General features: G+C 35.4%; 1 long non-coding RNA gene across 1 annotated transcript; it reads left to right on the top strand.

Moving 5' to 3' along the window:
• Positions 1-8,346: 8,346 nt before the first annotated feature.
• LOC138333191 (uncharacterized) lies at positions 8,347-10,296 on the top strand. Its single transcript, XR_011209962.1, has 2 exons — positions 8,347-8,378; positions 8,993-10,296. It is a non-coding gene; the product is annotated as an uncharacterized lncRNA (long non-coding RNA).
• Positions 10,297-19,775: the final 9,479 nt, after the last annotated feature.

The following is a 19,775-nucleotide window of genomic DNA, read 5'->3' as shown; positions in this document are numbered from 1 at the left end:
GGGATTCAATCAGACTACATGTAGTTCATTACAATTAGCACTAGTCCTGCTGTAAAATTACTATTCATGGGCATCAGACTAGTGCTTAAAGTCACAGCTATGGCAGGCTGTTTTGTCAATTAAAATACAATACTTAAGGTCAAATCTTTTTTGATGAAAACAGTAGGTTGAGTTGTTGAAACAATACAGTGATATACAACATGTTTGCGTATCAATATTTGATACTCTGCTGAAAATTGATATGTATCGCTGTATCGGTATATTGATTTATTGATCCAGCCCTAATGCATGGACATCCTAGTATCATAATAAAGGACATTAAAATGTAACAGCAGGCTACTGTACATAATATCAGAGACATATCCATTATGGTTATTTAATTATTTCTGGTAATTATGGTATTTTATATATATTATTCCTTGTTTTTTACCTATCAAATGAATAGTTATTTTATAAATTTAAAGTAGAACTATTGTTGTGAAAATCCGGAAATTTCGCACCGGTGTCTGATCCTAATATTAATCCTATAATTGGCATTTGCCCAATTCAATATGGCAGCCATTATTATAACCTGTTTGGTGTTTCTTCAAGGATCTATTTTTCTTGTAAGTAAATCAATGCCCGATTTCAAGACAGTATTTACTATTTAGCCACACCCCTTCCGGACAATGAACAAGTACATGTACAATATATTCTACCCAATTCTATGTCTGCATGAGCAAATGATGCACACTTTTGATTCACAGCCTGGCAATTTAATGAAAATGTAGATTATACATCAAATTGCACTTGATTCTGCATGCAGGCTTCATCAAAAATATATTAGAGTACCAACACTCGTGAACTAAAAGTTAAGCTAACTTTGCAAATAAAAGACGGGGAGAGTCAAAGCTTGTGACAAACAGGTAAAAATATATAGTCATGTTTAAAGGCAAATATCGCAGAATCAAGAAGGTTAATTTTGATGCCATGGAAGGTTTTTGCAAAATTTCAACAAATTTGATGAATTGTGAATTAGGTGGTCCCAGCCCCCCAGGGGCCTGAGTGGTGTGGCCAAAAGGGGTCAACTAGTAGACTAAAACTTCAGAAAACTTCTCAAATTCCAGAAATTTTAGAATTAAATACTCTTCATAGATAAAAAAAGTCTCAAGGTCCTTTACAAAATTTGTGAATTATATGACCCTGGGGTCTCGCGTTTCCCCCTGGTGAGGGGATCAAGTTAACTATAGTTTATATTGGGAAAGCACATTTTTGAGCATTATTTGGTCATTTGTAATAGCTAAAAGGACATAAGTCAAATGTTGTCTGAATTATCAGAATGAATAGCCATATTAACAATTTTTTTCCATGACTGATCCCCAGGGGCCTGAGGGGTGGGGCCAAAAGGAGTCCAATAGGCTAAACTTCAAAAATCTTCTTCTGAAATTCCAGAAATGGTAGAATCAAATATATTTTAAAGTCAATTTATAAAGTCACTGACTGATTTCAAGGGCCTGATAGACCAATATATACATGTTTATATATCTAAATCTTTGTTTCATTCTGTATCAGAACTCCGGTGACCGCTAAGGCCCATGGGCCTGTTGTTTCAATAAAATTGATTTATAAACCACCTTATTTGAATCATTTCTTAATACACTTCATTAGTACATTTTTATCTCCCCTCTCAGAGAGAGGGAGGCTTATGAAATCACTCCAGCGTCGGCGTTGGAAATCCCAGGTTAAGGTTTTGGTGTAAGTGTCGAAAAAACTTATCTGTCACTACTGAAATTGATTTCTTCAAGAATTTTGGATTATAATTGTTGTAATGGGTGTGGAAATCATTTTATTGAGCCAAATGCTGGATATCAGAATTTTAAGAGGCCCAATGGGCCGAAATAGCCAGTTTAAGGTTTTGGAGTTAGTGTTTAACAATAATTTATGATTATAAATCACTGAAAGGGGGAAACTGCTGAATTTTAAGAATTTCAAGAGGCCCAATGGACTGAAAAGTTAAGTTATATGTGAATGACATTGTTATATTTTACAATACTTGTAAATTACATACAAGGAACCTGTTTTAAGACAACAAAATTCCAGAAGCAAGCTTTGCTGTTCTCAAACAGCCCTAATTGTCATGTTGGAGATCTTTCCACAATTTTAAAAACAAATTTACTATTGTATTATAATAGTAGTCTCAACCTATCCAAAGCCAAAGGGCTGTTGAGCAGAAGTCATGGCCCAGTCTCTACGTTCTTCATCAATAGTTCCTTAACAGATAACTTGAGTGATCTTGGATTTTAACTTACAGAGTTATTGCCCTTTGTAATAATATATTATTTTACCTTGTGAACATAATAACTAGAATAATGTTGACAAAGTTTGGTGGATTTGTTATTGAAAATCATTAAAGACAGTAATTACTGGAAAATCACTGTTATTCTGCAAATAAAAATTAATTGACCTGGAAACATATAAAAAGTTGATTAGTTAAATAATATGATAAAATATGAACATCTCATGAAACTTTGTATTGAGCTATCAATTAAAGCACATTAAGATACAGTACTTAACTTCTATTTAAGCTATTGTCCTTTTCTTGCATGCCAGTTCTAATGTTATCATTTATCAAATGACTATTAAGGCCCTTGTTTTTTTTTCAGATTATTACCACTATGGAAGACCTTTTGAAGAAAATAGGGTTGCAAAGTCTGCTGTCAAACTTTGACAGGGAAAGAGTGGACATAAATACAGCCAAGAAATTATCTGACACAGAGCTTGCACGGTTAGGAATCGTAACGATAGGAGAGAGGCATAGGTTTCGAATACATCTTGAAACATATCAAGAAAATGATCAGCATGGCGTCGTCTCTCCATCAGGTTCATCAGCCAGAAACCTTGTGCAGGAAATTACTGATGAAAGAACACGGCTATTTTCATCATATGGAAACAGACAGAGTAGGTCTCGGTCAAGACGGGGTACTAGTAGGAACAAAAGGACTGATAGAACATTTTCACGAAATTTTTTGTGTTTAGCCTCTAAAAACCAAGAAAAAATACCAACACCAAAAGAAAAGGAAGTCCTATCAAGTGCAGGACTAGGAATCAAAAGAATAAAACTTTCAAAATTTGATACCCCAAATGATATCCTAGAGAAATTATCATCAGATATTTTGGAGAGAAATGCCCAAATCTCTGGATTTCCAAAATTGCAGAATGCCGGTGGCTTTGAACTGTTGAGAGCAACCCAAACATGCCGGAATTTGGAACTTATTCATTCAGCTTGGTCAGGAGAGAACCTTCAGAGTCACACAAATCCACAGTCAACAATTTATATTAGACCTATTCAACATGACTTGAACTGTGATCCAATTGCTAGTGCTGAAGAAATGGAAGAGGTAAAAAGTAAATGTAATTTATGTAAAAAAAGTTATCCAATAAAAACTTTGAGACAACATGTTGAGTCCTGTGAAGGATTGTATAGGACAAATCAAGGATCAGAAGAAATATCTGGTAATCATGAGCCTATCCTAGAATCAAATCAACGTAACTCTTCATCGCCAGGTTTACCAAATCATCAAGATACATCGCTGTCTCGTCCATCATTTCATCCTGATGAGGATACACCAGTGCCAAATCAACACAACTCTTCATCAGTTTTGCCAAACCGTCAAGATACATCGCTGTCTCGTCCATCTGTCTCGTCCATCATTTCATCCTGATGAGGATACACCAGTGCCAAATCAACACAACTCTTCATCAGTTTTGCCAAACCGTCAAGATACATTGCTGTCTCGTCCATCATTTCATCCTGATGAGGATACACCAGTGCCAAATCAACACAACTCTTCATCAGTTTTGCCAAACCGTCAAGATACATTGCTGTCTCGTCCATCATTTCATCCTGATGAGGATACACCAGTGCCAAATCAACACAACTCTTCATTAGTTTTGCCAAACCGTCAAGATACATCGCTGTCTCGTCCATCGCTGTCTCGTCCATCATTTCATCCTGATGAGGATACACCAGTGCCAAATCAACACAACTCTTCATCAGTTTTGCCAAACCGTCAAGATACATCGCTGTCTCGTCCATCGCTGTCTCGTCCATCATTTCATCCTGATGAGGATACACCAATGCCAAATCCTGTTAACGCATCTTCTTTTGTACCACAAGAAGCTGTTAGTAGTATTGTCAACAATATTTCAGAATTGTGCCAGAAAGAAAATCTTTCAAACCCGGTTGAAATCTTAAGGGTATTTCAATCCAAAATTGTCACTGGCAGACCATTGGAAATAAAAAATGAAGCTGAGATTATTGAAGGAAGTACAAATTTCATACTTATTGATAGAAAGAACCCCTGGGAAACCACAAAACCAGAAATATCCGCTATAGAGGATCTCAGGGATACATTGGAAGTACAATTTTATGACGAGGTATATGCTATGTTCCTTATAATTAAAGCAGTGTCCTTGGACCATTTTATCTGCTTATTTGTGAATGACTTAATCTCTATGTTGAAAATAATGCAATTTGAAACTTTGATTTATCCTTGATTAAAATCTGATTTTTATCAGGTCAGAACAGCATCTACATAGATATACTCTTCAACAAATTTACATAATTGATAAATGTATTATATTTTCAATATCTCTCCTTTATGCTAGGTATACACATGTTGCATGTTTAAACAATGCAAGCATTATACAATAATTATTTCTGTATCGGCGCAGTGAAACAGAGGTGCAGGATCAGTTTTTCTCTTTAAGTATGTACCAGTAAATGTTTGCTAGATCTTTGTCAGTGCTCTATATATAGCTGAGTTATAGCGGCTTTACTATGTCACGGATTTTCATTAGGCTTCAAACAGATCTAGATGTCAAGGAAAAAAATATCTTGGACAAGTTCAAATTTCAGAGTTGTTGGATCAAGGTCAAGATGCCTGTTGCTTTTATTTCTTAATGGATTTGGAAAAAAAGAAAGACAATGAAAGGGGCTCAGATTTGTAATGGTTTCTGGCTATTTCTCCTCAATGCAATAGTCGTGTGTCACAGTTCTTGTTGAGAAAGATAGATGAATACTGTAGTTTAATGTCAAATGACTATTCAATGAATGTTTTATGACCACCAAACAGCATTTTTCGATGGAAAGGAAAATGATATCAATTTAAACACATGCAATTTGTTTTATGTTTTCTTCAGACTGCTCTTGACTTTGGGGGACCAAGGAAAGAATTTTTCCGGATAATTTTACGTGAAATCAAAGACATCTACTTCGATAAAGGACTTCGCCATCTTCTTTGGGAAGATTATGAAGTTGTTGGAAAGATATTTGGTAAGTATTTTATTATTATTTCTTAGTAACAAGGTCAATATACACAGGTTATTGTAGAAATATTTTCCCTCCTGAGTCAATTTCAATGAGAACTCACAGCAATGTAGGGGACTATGTAAAGATATTTCAAACAAACCAGGCACCTCTGAATAGAGGAGGGGGGGTATTAGTCAGCCATCGGCTTACAGTTCTGGTTGTTTTCAATTGTAAGGACAAATATTTATTAAATACATTCACTTTTACTTCAGCATTAAGTGTACTCCAAAATGGAAGCATCCCAACTTTTATGTCACAAGATGTCCAATCAGAACTGTTTGGAGAGAACCCAGTAAGCCCATGCATTGCCAGTCTCCGATCTGGCCTCGACGCTCTTGGAGTTTATCAGGTTTGCTGATTTATTGACACTTTTTGAAGGCTTTACATACATTAATATGGTTTACAAATATTATCATGAAGAATCATTTTATGCTACATACATTTTTAGGTCACCTGAGATGAAGTCTCAAGTGACCTATTCTAATCGCCTTTTGTCCATCGTCTCTGTCGTCCATAGTATGGCGATAAATGATTTACATTTTCGACGTCTTCTCCAAAACTTCTGAACCAAATTTGTTAAAATTTTGCAGAAACCTTCCATAGCCAAAGGTCAACCAAAAATGTGAATTATATGGTCCCCGCCCCCCAAGGGCCTGAGGGGTGGGGCCAAAAGGGGTCAAATAGGCTAAAACTCCAAAAATCTTCTTCTGAAATTCCAGAAATGGTAGAATCAAATATTCTTCATAGAAACATATTTATGAGCATTATTTGCTCAATTTTCATAGGAAATGAGTCAAATATATTAGAATTATTAGCCTGATCGAGATAGTATTTTAATATCATATCCATATTGGTCCAGGCCAACCCCTAGTGGCCACAGGGTGGGGCCAAAATGGATTAAAATGGCTAAAATTTCTAAAGTCTCCTTCTGAATTCACAGATTTGATGGAACCAAATACTCTTCATAGATAAGAAGGTCTTTTTTTAAGGCCCTTTAAAAAAATTGTGAATTTCATGGCCCTGGTATGTCAGATTTCCCCCTGAGTAGGGAGTCAAATCTATTATAGTTTATATTGGAAAAAACACATTTATGAGCATTATTTGCTTAATTTTCATAGGAAATGAGTCAAACTTGGTTATAATTATTACCCTACAATAGCATTTTAGCATCATATCCATATTGGTCCTGGCCGACCCCCAGGGGCAGATTGGCAGGGCCAAATTGGGTCAAAATGACTAAAATTAAAAAAAAAAACTCTTTAGAATTGGAAACAATTGGAACCAGATTGAAAAGTCAAAGTTATAAAATCATTAACTGATTTCAAGAGCCTGATGGGCCAATATATAGTGTTTATATGTCTTTGTTTCATTCTGTATCTGAACTCAGGTGACCGCTAAGGCCCATGGGCATCTTGTTAGGTCATCTGACCTAAAGCATCCAAATGAGCTAAAGTCATCATGCTTCCTACGCTGCCTTGTTCCATCTGTAAACTTTTCATTCAAATGATTTGTCAATAATAATGGCTTAGTGTACTGATATATTGGGCCTGTAGCATACTGGGATGAAGTGCTACCAAGTTTGATCAAACAACTTTCTTTCAAGGTCACAGGTTAAATGTGAAAGTTCTTAAGAAAATAAATGCTAAAAGTACTGAGATATATATTTTATTTGTCGCATGCTGCAAGAATTCGAAGCACTTTTAAGTTTCTTTACTTGAAAAATATGACACTGTTTCAAGGTCATGCATATAGTCAAATATATATCATGAACTAACAACTTCTACTAATTAAATGTACATGATGTATTAGTTAAAGCCACATTATACGTAACTATCAACAAAAAATCAAGATTGATTTGACCCAGATATTGTTAGTATTTTTAGATGTAGCTAAAATTACCATTGGTACAGCAGTTGTTGAAAGTCGATACTTGAAGTTGTAAACGTGCCTTTAGTTTAAACTGGTCGCCATAGAAGTTATGATTACTGCCGAACGGAAGTCAGAAAGTTCATTACCCATTCTCGGAAGAGTTCGGACAGACGTTACGTAGTTATGGTAGCTATATAGTCACATGACCTTCTCGGCAACGACTTTGGAATGTCTGCTAATTTTGGCTTGATTTTCTAAATGGGACCCACCTAGCTAACGATGTTCAATATTTATTTTATTTTTATCAAAAGTTTCTGAATCGTTATCACTCGTCTTGACTTCGATTAAGTCCTGTCTCTGCATGATTTACAACAGGTGGTTTTTTTTTTCAACATTCTTCTAAATCATGAAAAATAAGACAGATACGGATTTTGGGACTTTAAGTGAAAAAATATTTGTATTTTACTTGAACATTTTTTCTTCAGGCTCTAATGTATATTTCTACTACATTTGTATGTTGTTTCTACTAATAGTCAGATGACTGTGAAGGCCCTTTGGCCTCTTAAAAATTGTTATGCCTAATGTGTGTTCATAAATTCCTTTCTTTGCATTTTGATACAGTGTAAAAAGCTTGACCATTATTGTCTGTCCATATATAAAATTTGTTAACTCTTGGCCTTGGGGAAAAATGGTTATAGCACAATAACAGTCAAATGTGTGATGACCATTTTGTATCATGTCAATGGAATTGAAATTTTCCTGAAACTGTAAACTTCTCTTAAGTTGTACCTGTGGCAATTGGCTCAAACTTGACTGATATGAAATCTTATTGTTTTCACTATATATACAATAAATACTTGTAGGTGCACTTGGGCTAAGTTTTTGTTTGAAGGTGTGGATTTCAGTTTCTATAATGTTACTTGAGATTAATTGAGTTTTAACTTGTTTAATGTCACCTCTTCTTTTCTCTTATATTTCTACAGCTTTGCAAAAAAGTTCCAGCTTTCCAATTCTTGTTTCAACCAACAACCAATAAAATGACATACAGAATGTTGACCACATTGCTAAAGCCACAATTTTCTGAAGATGGAAGCAACAGTAAAGAAATGGAAAAGAAAGTATATGCAAGCATTCCTGCGATATTTGAGAGAAGTCGCCAGTAAGCAACCTTAATAACTTTACTACAGTCTAGGAAAAAATTGCAGTCTGTCTGCAATATCCAATGAACCAGAGACCCTGTGTTGTCCTCATCTCTAAAAATAATTTAATCCTATTTCAAATGATCCAAAACTTTTGACAGGATATATTTGGTTGAATACCGGTATGTGTTTATAATTCAATTTTGCTTGTTACGAGCATTTTCATTAGCTTAAAGATTTACTTTATCAGCCCATAAAGGAAAAAATAGACAAAAGATTCCCAAAATAAATTTTGAGTATTGAAGAGATTATCTTTAGTAAATCGAATTATAAGGATTAATTTGAATTAAAAAAAATTATGTTATGGAGATATAACACAAAAATCTGAGTGTACTCTCATCATAAACCGCGGTTTTAAATATTTAGAGTACACTCAGATTTTTGTGTTATATCTCCATTACATAAAAAATCTATTCAAGTTAATCCTTAAATATAATAATTAACATGTAATATTCAGTAAATATTATGGATTATGGATAATGTCATTGATCTTCAATATTAGTCATTAGACTTTAACTGGTCAAGGTATGGGTTGTTTTCTATTCTAGTGCCTAATATTCTTAATATTTTATAGGTGGCAGAAGAAGATGTGTTACTCTGGGGAAAGTGCTACAATTCACAACATCATCAGAGGAGGAGCCTGTTCTTGGTTTTGAACTTCATCCTTCCATTGTTTTTCATGGTGTTGACGAATCCTTCATCCCCACAGCTAATACATGCATCAATGTGATGAGGATGCCAAGACCAACTGTTCATATGCAGCTCCCAGAAGAAGCTAAATTATTTGAGTTATATGACTATGCATTTTCAAACACATTTTATGGACTGCAGTGATTTTATAGCTGTCATAGTGCCATTTTTCTTAACCTAAACCAAACTGGCATAGCTCAACATGTATATAGCTGGATCAAATAGAGGGCATCTTGTAATACTTCAGTTCACCTGAACTTCCAACATTTAGTCCACTTGTTACAAGTAACCTTTTAGCCTATGCTGGAACCCAGATGTGTTGGGATCTTTCCCCAAAATATTAAGTTGGTTAACAGTACAAAGAAAAACAAAATAGTGTAGACATATTTAGTTTGTATCCCCACGTTTACCGAAACAAGGGATCTTACTTTAGGTCTGTCTTTCTCTTTGTCTGTTTCCATATACAAACTCTCGCAAATAATAACGGATCTTCTCGAAAGTTTTTAACATAGTAAAATATTTCAGGGCCTTGGCTGAGTTAAGGCCCATTGATTAACAGAACATGGGGAGTGCTATCTTAATTTGTATAAATGAGTCTGGTTCAGCCTTTTGGGACATACGGGTGGGACCTACAATTGGAACTTTTTAAAGATGAATTTATGCACATTTTCACTGATGAAACATTTAGTTATGATAAAATGAAGTAAAGTTGGTCAGAATTAAACATGAAATCAACTGACCAAAGGTCAAGGTCTTTGGACAAAAGGTACCTGTTTTTAATACTGATGAATTATTTTCCACGCTTCAAGTATTTAAAATCAGATGATGGTTTATCGTTTAGGCATGAGGAGTCCGTGAACCTATAAGTCAAAGGTAATCAGTCTAGCTATCTCACTGAAAAATTAAATATCAAATTTTGTGATTGTTTCCTAATCATGTTTTTTTTTTTTTTTTTTTTTTTGTAATTGTATTATTTTTCCAAAGTGTCATTTCATCAATACAGTAAATAAATACATATTAATTACACGCAATCAAACATACTTCCCCACCAACATTATCAATTCTGTAATTACCGGTATTACTAATTCAATTTACTCACTGTGACATTCTCTCACTCAATCATACTGGGTTTAGGATAAAAACAAAAATAGAAAAAAAAAGACCAGAGAAGACATGTTTGTAAAATAGTTTGAAAAATACTTAGGGGGAATAAAAAGGAAAGAAAAAAAATATATAAAGAGTTGTATTTATGTATACAGTACATGTATGTATTCAGAGGACAAGAATATATATACTACTATATTCTGCAAGGTGTTGTATTGTGCCAATAGTAGATGACCGTTAAGGCCCTTTCAAAATATTTTTAAGATTGCCGCTGCACCTGATTGTTCGAAAATTAAATTGCTCGTAGAAGTCAAACTACTGGTCAGATTTGACAGAAATTTGCTTTAATGAGTAGATTAGATCTGATTCTAATGGTACATTGACTTTTCAATATTGAGATAGGCTTCAGTATATTATTTGCATTTTGTTTTTTAATAAAAGATTATCGTATTCGACCCAATAAGCGCCCATGTCCCTATAAGCGCCCCTCCCCCTTTTTGAGGCCTCAATTTCAATTGCCCATGCATAAATAAGGACCAAAATTACATAAAACGATATAGATTTGCAATAATTTCGACTTATTAGCACCTTTTCATTTTTATCAATTTATTAAGCGCCCTGGGCGCTTATTGGGTCGAATACGGTATTTCAAATGGTTTTTAGCACACCATCATCAAATGGTGGGCTATTCAAAGCACGTACCTTTGGTCCGTCCGTCCGTTAACAATTCTTGTTACCGCTATTTCTCAGAAAGTAAAGAGATCTTTCTCAAATTTCATATATAGGTTCCCCTGGGGCCCTAATTGTGCATATTGCATTAATGGACGGATCGGTCAACAAGATGGCCGCCAGGCAGCCATCTTCTTGGATTTTGATAGTTAAAGTATGTTTTTGCAATTTCTCATAAAGTACTGAAGTGATCTTCCTTAAATTTCATATGTAGGTTCCCCTAGGGCCCCTAGTTTTGCATATGGCGTTTGGTAATTGATCGGTCAACAAGATAGCTGACCGGCTGCCATCTTTGATTTTGCTAGTTTAATTTGCTATTTGTCAGAAAGTACTGAAGGGATATATCTCAAGTTCCATATGTAGGTTTATAGACCGAAGGGTTATAAAGTAAACTAATCAGACTTCTTTCTGTGTACATTAAAATAATGTTTTTAAATGATAATTGAAAACAGATCTGAGGTAAAAGCAATATAACTTATAAGGCTGCCCTCATGTGTGCATGGTTTTACCTAAATGTATGTGCAACACAGAAGTAAAGATTATAGGGAAAAAAACTCAATTTGAATGAATACAAAACTATTGTTTTCTTTATTTTGAAATCTTTTATATTATGTAGGAATTTTAATTTAGAAGAATGTCAAACAAAACATGTATTTTCTTTGGTCAGTTGAATTGTTATGAAAGTCTTTATAATGGTTAATTTATTTTGATTTCGGAAATTCATTTAATTTCTTTCTGTTTCTGCTGTTGTATTTGCAGTACTTTGAGTACTTTGATCAGTCTCATCAACCTCAGATAATATTTACTGTTCAAAAAGTTATTCTGTTCACAAGGAATTGTTAACAGACAACGCATGATGACAGACAAAAGGCCATCACAATAGGTCACCTTGACCTATGGTCATGGCAAGTGACGGACCTACATTAATTTGTATGCAGCCTTGTATCAGTAAGATCTCGGACGAGACTAAAAATGGATTTTTTGGATTTTTTTCTACAGTAATTTTAAGTTTTGTCCTTTGTTAGAATTCAACAATGAATCTCATGAACGAGACAACTTGAGTAAATATAAACCATATGACTTTTAATATGGGATTATCTTGCAGGGTTAATGCCCCTTGTTAATAGTTGTTTACAGCCATTACAGCTTTATATTATTGACTCAATGAGGTCATTCAAGAGTTTGAAAATGTAAAAAACAAATTAATGTAATGTAGAGTTTCTTAAACTTGTCATATGATAAATATTAACCAAGATTGACGAAGCTTCTGAAATATTTCAATTATATATGAAATACTTCACAACAATACATGATCAGTAAATAATCAAGAGATTGACAAAGCTTTGCTTTTCAAATCTATCAATAAGTTGTTCTAGGATGACAGTCTTTCTTTAATTTGTATCAGATGTCAGGTGACCATTAAGGCCTTTAGTTTAAAAGACAGATATAACATCTGAAACCTTCAGACTAGTAAATGACATTGACTTTGTTTAATTCAGTATAAAACTCATGAGCTATTAAAAATGTTATGGCAAATGAGGGATGAGTTTGGCTAAAAAATGTTGAATATTTTTTGGTTGATAAGTGTAGTATTGGTCACTGCTTATCAATATTATAGTCAACTTCAGACTTGTTATGTACATGAATAACTGTGTATGTTAGTTCAGGAAACTGTACAAGCAGAGTGTATGCAAATAATGGACTATAAAGGTTGGCATTTTAAGATTTGCAATTACCAGAAGCCAGTTTCAGTTTAATTTTTTTTTCCAATAAGAAAGAGCAAAATGGTTGACAGATAACAATTTTGGATATTGTCAGTTGAAGTTAATTAATACTTCTTTTCGAGAAGAAATGATGGTACATTTCATATGTAGGTTCTCAATGTAATTTTGAATTAGCTGTCTTCATGGATTTTAATAGTTCAGTGCCATTGATATTGATTTTTATTCAGTATTCATATACCATATATCTAACCGTTGAGAATTTCGGATGAGCATTAATACTGGAAAATAAAAGTTCATAAATCCCTTTCTTTTAAAAAAAAATGTTGCTAATTCAATTCACAATATTTCACCTCATTTCCTCCAATGTTTGACGAAATAAACTGCCTAAATTTTGGGAAATGATAGAGGTTCATTTCTTTGAAATCTAAATGTAACTTTTAAACTCGAGAGCCATGGGGTGTATATGACTTTAAAAAAATATGTTGTTTTCAGTACATCACTGGTTTTACTAATTAAGATTTTTTCTTTCAGATACATTACTTCTTCCAAAAAGCATTCAATGCATATGTATATCATGATAAAACACTATCCCTTTGAATTCCAATGTCGTGTTGCAATAAAAAAAAAAAAACACTTGCAATAAAATACCCATCTTTACCATTTATTCTCTAGAAGTTTCTGCTTTTGTTACAAATTAAACATTGCTGATGATAAGATGACTGTTCCTGTTTTTTAGCTCACATGGCCCGAAGGGCCGGTGAGCTTATGTCATGGCGCGGCGTCCGTCGTCCGTCCGTCCGTCCGTCAACATTTCCTTTAAATCGCTACTAGTCATAGAGTTCTGCATGGATTGTAACTAAATTTTGCCACAAACATCCTTGGGGGAAGGGGAACAGAACTTGTATAAATTTTGGATCTGACCCCCCGGGGGCAGGAGGGGCGGGGCCCAATAGGGGAAATAGAGGTAAATCCTTTAAATCGCTACTTGTCATAGAGTTCTACATGGATTGTAACCAAATTTGGCCACAAACATCCTTGGGGGAAGGGGAACAGAACTTGTATAAATTTTGGATCTGACCCCCCGGGGGCAGGAGGGGCGGGGCCCAATAGGGGAAATAGAGGTAAATCCTTTAAATCGCTACTTGTCATAGAGTTCTACATGGATTGTAACCAAATTTGGCCACAAACATCCTTGGGGGAAGGGGAACAGAACTTGTATAAATTTTGGATCTGACCCCCCGGGGGCAGGAGGGGCGGGGCCCAATAGGGGAAATAGAGGTAAATCCTTTAAATCGCTACTTGTCATAGAGTTCTACATGGATTGTAACCAAATTTGGCCACAAACATCCTTGGGGGAAGGGGAACAGAACTTGTATAAATTTTGGCTCTGGTCCCCCGGGGGCAGGAAGGACGGGGCCCAATAGGGGAAATAGAGGTAATTCCTTTGAATCGCTACTAGTCATAGAGTTCTACATGAATTGTAACCAAATTTGGCCACAAACATCCTTTGGGGAAGGGGAACAGAACTTGTATAAATTTTGGCTCTGACAGAACTTTATAAATTTTGGCTCTGACACGTGCACCCTGGGGGCAGGACGGGTGGGGCCCAATAGGGGAAATAGAGGTAAATCATATAAATAAGGCCCAATAGGGGATTTAGAGGTCAATATTAAAATTCCTTCAAAAAAGAAACAATGAACCTGTATTCAGATCATCATACTTGGCATAACAAACCAGGTGAGCGATACAGGCCCTCTGGGCCTCTTGTTTATTTACGTATTAAAAATTGAAAAATTTCACACTGTATTCATGAACCTGGGTGTTGAGCGAACATATTAATCACTGTGTATGTTGATGATATCTAAAGCTTTTGAATATGCATCCATTCCAAAGTTGGAAGATGTCCAAGAAGATGAAATGTTTGATTCAAGTTCTTGACGACAAGCCACATTCAGCACTCGGCATGCAGTTGGATCAATGATAGGCCGTTGACCATCAACATCATCACCTGGAATTGTGTCAATGAATCCTTCAACACCATAAAGATCAGTGTCTTCTACATCAACACCCACTGGGTATTGTAGCTGTCCGGAGATCCACAACACACGAGGGGACGATCCAACTGTTCGCAGTCGATGGCCTGCCCATGCAGTTTCCCAAACTTGTAATTTCTCATTAATTTTTGGGAGAAAAACATAATGTAGAGCTGCAATATGTTTATCATTTAAGGGGTCTAAAAGTCCTGCATCTTCCATATGAAATAATAGTTGGTAATAGTATGCCAAAACCCCAGTATAGACATCCCTCCAAAGTCGCTCAATGCGTTGATTATGTACACTTTTTCCTGTTATCATACTTCGATTCGCAGTGCCTCGCTTTGAAATCATAAATTCAGCAATTGCTACATTTTCCAATCCTTTATCAGACCTGACCCTTAGAGGTAAACCGTATTTTGTAACTGCTGTAGTGAAACACTGAAGAAGTGTTTCAGCTTGATTATTATCAGTACATTTGAGAAAGGTAACCATACGACTAAACCCATCAATGCCTCCAGCTATGATTAGTTTCCACCTTATAAGTTTATGATTAGTGTCAATGTGCCACAGGTGATTTGGTCCTTTCACATTGTAAATGCGCCTATGTAGCCTCCCTTTTCTTCTCTCCCCCACTCCTACTTCATCAAGACGGTGAATACTCTCCCGAAGTCTGCAGCGTTGTACTAAAACTCCTCTTGAACGTAGCATCTGTCCCAATAAGCTTTCACCACAAAATGGAAATTGCTTGATGAGATCACTAACATGATTGTCAAGATCATCTGATGACATATCAGAAAAATCAAATTTTGATATGCCAAATTGTTGCATTCTTCTATAAATTGTCCTTTCAGACACAGAAAGTAATTTTGCAATATCAGATATCTGAAATCCTTCTCCTAAAAGTTTTGCCAAAGTATGCTGATTGATCTCAAACTCAGGAGGTCCTGCATATTTTTTCATTTTCAGAGGCTGGGTTGATCCATATTTTATACAATCATTCCGTAGCTTTACCATGTCAGTTTTGTTACTTACACCAAGGTGCTGAAGATCATGTTCACTTAGACAACATATGATATCTGGGGAAATTTTCTGTTGAATGAAGTTATTTGTACAGTTTTCCAAACCATTCCTTCTAAGAACCTCCTCCATTTCATCCATCATGTCAGGCATAAATGTTCCCTAAAAATTTAATGCAAGTTATTTTAAAGATAATTGTTTAATCTCCCTACTTGCAATCAGTATCTTGTTATATTCTGAATATAAGGTTCATTGTTTCTTTTCTAAAGGAATTTATACAAATTTTGAAATTTATACAAATTCTTGTTCCCCTTCCTCCAAGGATGTTTCAGACCATTTGGCTAAAATCCATGCAGAACCCGAGTACGTAGTGATTTTTAAGATTTACCTATAAATTCCCATATTGGGCCCCGCCCCTCCTGCCCCCGAGGGTCGGAGCCAAAATTTATACAAACTGTTCCCCTTCCCCCAAGGATGTTTGACTTTCAGGCTAAATTCGGTTACAATCCATGCTGAACTCTATGACTAGTAGCAATTTAAAGGATTTTGCCCTATTGGGCTCTGCTCCCAGGGAGGGGGTGGCGGAGGGATACAAGAGCCAAAATTTATACAAACTGTTCCCTTTTCCCCAAAGATATTTCTGGCCAAAATTGGTCAGAATCCATGGAGAATTCTATGACTAGTAGCGATTTAAAGGAAATGTTGACGGACGAGCCAAGTGAGCTAACATACGAGAACCTAAACCTTTGGTGATAATGTGGATGAACAGCATTCTAGAATTACAGTTGTAATTACGTATACAGCATGCGAATCATTTATATAAACACTGTATGTATTATCTTTGACCAATAACAAAGACATTTTGAATTCGGTGATGGTTCACGCTCTATTGTCAGTATCCGAGATCTAAAGTAGTTAACTGTACCTAAGATAGACATATTATAATCATATGGATATCTACATGTAGGTCTGTGACCAAAGAGCTAGACAGATCTATTTACTCTAATATGAAATTGCAAATTGTATGTTAACGGTTACCTATTTGATACCTGTCTACAATATTAATATGCCCCATGGGCAAGCTGTCAGCAATGTTGGAACCAACAAATGCAGGATTAGGCCTAACATCCTTCGAAAATATGACAGTTACAAAATGGAACCGATACTAACAAACTATGAGTATGTGCCATCGAATCAGACGGATTTGTTACTTGATACGAAACAGAAACATATACGCTATCTATCTCACTAGTCATAAGAAAATTGTCATTGTGTAGCTGTAGATCTAACCATACCTACCAAATGTCCTCCCGCCAAACAATACCGAAGAAAGTTTCCGGCTAGAAGATAGTGATCGGGATCGTGTTTGCGCTTGATTGTAAGGTAAAATCCAAATGCATTCCGAGTAGTCTTAATAGAAAACGTCTTAATAACTTCGTGACACGATGCAATAGCATGGTGACATGATGCAATAACACGGTGACATAATGCTATAACATGGTGACATGATGCTGTAACGTGGGGACGTGATGCAATAACACGGTGACATCATGCTATAACATGGTGACATCATGCTACAATATGGTGACACGATGCTATAACACGGTGACATAATGGTATAACATGGGGACGTGATGCAATAACACGGCGACATCATGCTATAACATGGTGACATCATGCTACAATATGGTGACACGATGCTATAACATGGTGACATGATGCAATAACACGGTGACATAATGGTATATCATGGTGACATGATGCAATAACACGGTGACATAATGGTATATCATGGTGACACAATGCAATAACACGGTGACATCATGCTATAACATGGTGACACGTTGCTATAACACGGTGACACGATGCTATAACATGGTGACACGATGCTATAACATGGTGACATTATGCTATAACATGGTGACATCATGCTACAATATGGTGACATAATGGTATAACATGGTGACATGATGCAATAACACGGTGACATAATGGTATATCATGGTGACACAATGCAATAACACGGTGACATCATGCTATAACATGGTGACACGTTGCTATAACACGGTGACACGATGCTATAACATGGTGACACGATGCTATAACATGGTGACGTGATGCAATAAAACATCTAGTCTTAAGGCAGCTATGGCGTTCCATACGTTAGCGTTAATACGACGTTCTATTATTAGAACTCCAAGTCTTATCTTTTCGGGACGTTGTACAGCTATATATGGACTTCGCCGTTGACTTTTCATTGCCGGCCAATGAGATTGCAGCCGAAGCCTCGCCCATGCATATAATATCGGCCACACCGCCAGGATGAATTTTAATTAGATGCTGTTCAAGCTTTTGTCATAATGGGGCTTATATCGTCATAATGACAGCACTTTGTATAGATGTGTAGGATGGTTTTGAAAGAAAAATTATCGCTCTTTCCACCGGTAATAACCGTTTTTATAACGATGTACTAGAAAATGTGTTTTTATAGCCGCTATTTATAAGGTGAGTGGGTTAGAAATTTGGAGTCTAAGGCTTTCCACCCCTTCTCGTATATAGTACCAGGTAGAATATGATTTTTATCGTTTTTTTATCTAGACCTCCAAAACGTCTAAAAATGGTCTTAGGGCACTCTGGTGGGTCCAAACCAATTGGTGTCATGAATTTAATAGAAATAACAAAAATACGATTGCCATCTCACAAATTAAATATTGAAATGGGAAGGTATAACAATTTAGAAAGAAATGAAAGAACATGCAGGTAATGTAATAGTGAGGACATTGTAGATGAATTTCATTTTATTTTAAAATGTGAATGCTATTTAACTTTAAGAAAGCGTTTGATTAAGAAATATTATTTCATTAGACCGAGTATGTATAAATTTATTCAACTTCTAGAAAAAGAGAACAAAAAAGATTTAACAAATTTAGCAAAATAAATTAAATTATGAAATAAAATAAGAAATAACATGTTATTATCTAAAATTTGCATAATCCCTCTTAGTATACTTAAGAGGGTTGTTTAGTGTCAGTGTACATGTATGTATGGTGAGAGTGAATGTGTGTTGCATGGATGCAAGTGTGTATTCTGTGTATTGTGTTTGTATATATGTTTTGTTTCAAACCGATGCGCAGAAAGGCTTAAAGGCCCATTACCTTTCCGGAGCAAAATATAAAGGTTTCTTAAAAAACATTAATAACATCAGAAAATGCATGCCGATGACCTAAAATAAGGTTACGACACCAAACATATGCAAGATTTCCTGCGTAATATATGAAAACAGTGGAGAGTCAATTCGCTGTTTTGCCGTCTAGTGCAGTGATAGTCAACTACCGCGCGGTATTTAGGACGAAGGCGGGAAACATAATACGACCCGCGTTATGAAAATAAACATTTTATTTATTTTAATCAAAACGTTCAGAAGGTGATGATGAATGTAGTATTAACGGTAAGTTAATAATTCTTAAGACTCTACAAAATTATCGATCTTGTTTTACATTCCCATTTTAAAAATTAAAAGCCGTTTCGGAAAGGTAGTGGGCCTTTAAGGTAATAAAAGAATTGAAGAATGATTATATAATCTGTAACTAATTCTCAGATCCCTGTGATTGTAACAAGCCAAACTATCATGTACCTGTTTAATCCACTGCGCCGCTATCGGTGGCGATAATTACATTGTACATGGGTTAGAAGTAGTAATCACTAGTATTGCAAGGGTATACAGGTGTAATAGAAAGAAATCAGAGTTACCGGGATTGCTTTCACAGAAAACTACTATAGAACGAAAACATCCCATCTCTACTTTGTAAGTGACGATACAAATCCAATTTAATATATGAATGTTCTAAACTTATTTCAAGATTTCCTGTTAAACAGATAAACACTAATTTTAGACAGAGATTCAAAGATATACACATTAAAAAGTTTAATATTTAAAAGACCGATTTCAGTTGCTATATATAATGAAGTTCAGATCTGGTGTTCTGTTTTTTTCTTCTTTCAAACAGAAGTGCATAATGTACCAAAGTGTAATCAAAGCTCCCCTAAACCCTGATTG

This window comes from Argopecten irradians, chromosome 10, assembly GCF_041381155.1.
Source record: "Argopecten irradians isolate NY chromosome 10, Ai_NY, whole genome shotgun sequence".
Taxonomy (NCBI): domain Eukaryota; kingdom Metazoa; phylum Mollusca; class Bivalvia; order Pectinida; family Pectinidae; genus Argopecten; species Argopecten irradians.
This window is presented reverse-complemented; position numbering and strand designations above follow the sequence as displayed.